Below are 4149 nucleotides of genomic sequence, written 5' to 3' on the forward strand. Positions count from 1 at the left end.
ATATAAGATTCGTAATCCTTATTTCAAATTCAACAATACCTTTAAATTTATTTATGGAGGTTATCCTCTTCATTACAAGTCATATTTATTATTATTATTACTTTTTTATTTTTTTATCTTAAGTTTTTATTAATCGTCAAGATCTCATTACCTTCAATTCTATATGTTTTTTTTTTTATATTTTGTGTTGTTTTTTTCAAATCTAGAGTTTAGATTCACTTTATTGAAAAATAATTAAGTTATTTTTCTTCAGTTCAATGACTTTATTTAAAAATGAATCTAAACTAAGATAGTGTTATTGAATCTTGAAAGATATATTATAAGTATTCTAATTGTAAAGTAAAGAGCAATAAAATTTTAAGGATAAATAATTCATCATTGATAATAACAAAAGTTTAATTACTTTAAAGTGATTGGATAAATAAATTTTCTTCTTTGTTTTAATTTATATATATATATATATATATATATATTATTAGTATGCATGATAAGGATTTAATTTAATATTAATTATAAATTTAAATATATATTTTATATGTATGTTATAATTTTATTATTATATTTGTGTTGAAAACATATTAAATAAAATTTTATTTTATTATGTTTATAAATTTAAATTAGTATTAATTTAAAGACTTTCGTGAATATATTTTATGTTTTGAATACTATTTTCTTGATAAAATAAAATAATACATTTCCTCCGAGAATTCAAATCCATCCATCCCGGAAAAAGGGAAAGAGAGAAAAAGCAATTGCTTCTTATTAGGCTTTTGCCTGTCTCTTCTGGACTCACGAACTCAATTTGTAAAATTTGTGATTCTCCAAATCAGGTTTAGGGTTTTGACGATGTATGCTGATCGCGTAGACTCCGCAGCGAGGACTTCAATAAAGGATCGTCTTAATGGCAATTCCGTTGCCGACTCCTCTCGCCGTCGTCAAATTACCGGAAAAAGGTTTTGTTTTCTTTTTAATTTAGTAGAAATCAATTCCATTTTATCGTTTCTCTCTCTCTCTCTTTCTCCTGCTTTACTTTTCTTCCATGTTCCTTTATGTTATGTTCTCATTGTTAATCTTTTTTTTCAAAGGGAATTCTATTAATTAAACAAGGAGAATTTGGGGTGGGTCGTCCAATTTAATATTTCTAGTGAGAATCTACATTTCACTATTGGAAAAAAGAAATAGGTGAGCGAAGGATTTAGTATCTTCCACGTTGTAAGAAACGAGGATGGCCGCTTTGCTATGCAAGTATATTAGGAATTGCATTGCAAACTCAAGTTTATGTTTAGAAACTTGTAGAGATTAGAGAGTAAGGAGCTTAATGTCCCGTTCTCACCCCGTGATTTGATCATCTTATTTAACCGTTTAATTTGGTTTTTCTATTTCCATATGAAAAGACTGAATGTTTGAGAATGCTGCCACACCTGGTTCTTTTGATGCTCAGATTATGAATAAGCTTCTTGGGATTTTCATTTTTATTCAGGGAAAGTGTGGGAGGTTTTGGACATGAAGTTTCATTTACCTTAGCGTGTGTGAGAGATTGAGATCCTTTAGCACAGAGTAGATATCAGTTAGTTATATCAATTATAGGCTTTGTATAGGTGAAAAGGTTTTGCAGTTGTTGCTTGAAACTTGCTTACTTGAGGTGCTTGAAGTTGCATACCTTCTTCTACTTATACTGAAAACTGCAACAAAAGGACCTGTGAGAATCTGCTTTCTATATATGGGTTCTGTTTGGTTTGACTTTTGCAAATTGATTTAAGTTGTTTTGTAGGTTCGACTCAAAGTAAAGTCATAAAAATGTTTGGTTAGAAATAACTTCTGACTTAAATAAAAAAAATTGTTACAAAATTCAGTCAAAACATTGCTTTATTGGCAAGTTAAAATTTTGAACTTTTAACTTATTGATTCCACTTGTATTAACTGTTTCTCAAAAAAACGTTGCTTCGTGTCATTTTTGCCAAGTATACTTTTAACTGAACTCTTTTTGGCTGCATAATATTTCTCGAAATGATGACTCAAAGTCAAAAGTTACGTTTCATTAGCCATGCCCAACAAACTTTTGGTCATAGAAATTTTTTCACTTTCAAGTGAAGGCATTGGCTGTTTGTGCTGTGACTTACAAGAGTACAGGTTTTTTTGTTCATCTAATGAAAATGGATTAAATCTCTTCCATAATAATGCTCTTGTATAATTGTTATTCTGGTTGGTTTTTTGCTGTTCTTGAGTGACCTAATATCCAGGAAAGTATCACTGAGCTCATATCAAATCTTTTGCAGGCAGAGGCTAGATGATAAATGGGAACATGATCTCTATGAGGACAATGGACCCCGTGTTTCAAGTATGGATTGAGTATGACAGAATTACTGGCATAAAAAGATTGCTGATATTGTTGGATGCAACTAAATCAACTATATTTCTTTTGACTTTTTGTTAATGACTTGTGAAGATCGCAAAATTGATGCTCAAGATCTTCGATTAAAGCTCCAAAGGAGAAGCCTCCTGCAAGCATCTCCAGGTTCAGGTGTGCGGGATCTGTGTGAAAAACTATATGGGACAATGAATTCACAGCCAATGAATGCTGATCGGCCCAAAATAGCTGTAGCTAAACCATCCAGGAAAAGTGTTTCTGTTGAAGCTCCTGAACCAGAGATTAAAAAAATTACCAGTGTGGCTTCTAGAAAAAGATCTCAGCAGAAGGCTTAAATCTTATCTTATTCTTGTCAAGTGTTTATTTTGTTTCTGTTTTCTTGAAGTTTTCCATTAATGCTGAGGCATAAATCTTCTGATTTATTGATATTTGGAAATTACTGTTTTAGGTTGCCTTCCTTGGTTGAGTTTATGTCATGTGGTCATTTGCATGCTTCACTCTCACTTGTTTCAAAGAATTTTCTCAATTTTGGATGAAGTTTTGGAGAGTTGTGAACATGTAATATTGTGCCTGAATAATTATGAACCTGAAGTATTAAGCTTGCTGTGAATTTGAAAAGACAAAAGAAAAATGTTTGCACAGGCCTTAAAGTTTATTAGTTTCATCAGTCACCATATCACTTTAAAGACAAAATTTAAGAAGCTCTGATATGTGTAGTTAGAGGTTTCGACATTGCTTAGGTGCCTTGATGCACTGTGGTAGAGGCAACGTTGTTTATTTATTTCAATTTATCTCTGACCTTTTGTGTTTTGTCAATTAATTGAAAACTTGACCGGTTGATGCCATGGTAAAAATTAGAGACTCCTGCATCACGACAAATGATTTTAACTAACAGGATGTTGCTGCTTGAAGTGGTCTAATTTGTGCTAAGTTTCAGCATTAGTTAATGGTTTGAGGTATGTATTCCATGACAAATTGACAAGAGGAAGTTCTCATAGACATGCAATTATAGGATCACTTCGTGTGCATTCATGTGAGCATGTGTTTCTATTTCTTTTTTTCTTTTTTTTTTGTGTGTGTTCTGCACAATGTGTATTTACTTCAAAACAGTTCATTAATTGGCAGTTAATCATGATGCTTTGTATTGTTTATTGATCCTTTAGGATGATAAGGTTTTGCCTTCTCTTTACTTTAAGTTGAAAAAGGACAAGTTGGGATGGCTCTACTATAAAGTTACTGCCTAAAATTCCAACTCAAGTTATTACATGTCAACTGAAGTTGTGAAACCACTTTTTGCTTGTAAAATCATTACCACAGACTCTTTTTGTGTATTTCTAACTCTTGGATCTTTGTTGCAGTTGGATTCATCAGTTGATGTTTTTTTTGCAGTCTTTGGGTCTTGAGAAATACCTCATTACTTTTCAAGCTGAGGAAGTATGAAAATTTCTTCCTCTTTTTTTTTTTGTTTTTATACTATAGATGTGTACTTGCATATCATCTTCAGGAGTTTTCTTTTGATTATTAAGATGCTCCTATCTGTACAGGTTGATATGACAGCTCTTGTGCACATGACTGATGAAGACCTGAAGGCTCTAGGGATACCAATGGTAAACTCAAGCTGATCTCTTGGCCAAGATATGCATATATTTTGTGGTTGATTTTTTCTATTGAAATCTCTTGTAATTCTTGATCATTAAGAGATCAATAATTTGGGCAGCTGTCTGAAGCCTGTTCTTGACAACTTATTTTAAGAATTATCACCCCCCCCCCCCCCACAACAA

The 4149-nt window shown here is 31.9% G+C and overlaps 1 pseudogene; it reads left to right on the top strand.

Moving 5' to 3' along the window:
• The first annotated feature begins 671 nt into the window (after positions 1-671).
• The window catches only part of LOC105115537 (ankyrin repeat and SAM domain-containing protein 6-like), a 4737-nt pseudogene continuing 1259 nt past the window's right edge, over positions 672-4149 (top strand).

The sequence above is a fragment of the Populus euphratica genome, unplaced genomic scaffold (assembly GCF_000495115.2).
Source record: "Populus euphratica unplaced genomic scaffold, PopEup_1.0 scaffold725.1, whole genome shotgun sequence".
Classification (NCBI taxonomy): domain Eukaryota; kingdom Viridiplantae; phylum Streptophyta; class Magnoliopsida; order Malpighiales; family Salicaceae; genus Populus; species Populus euphratica.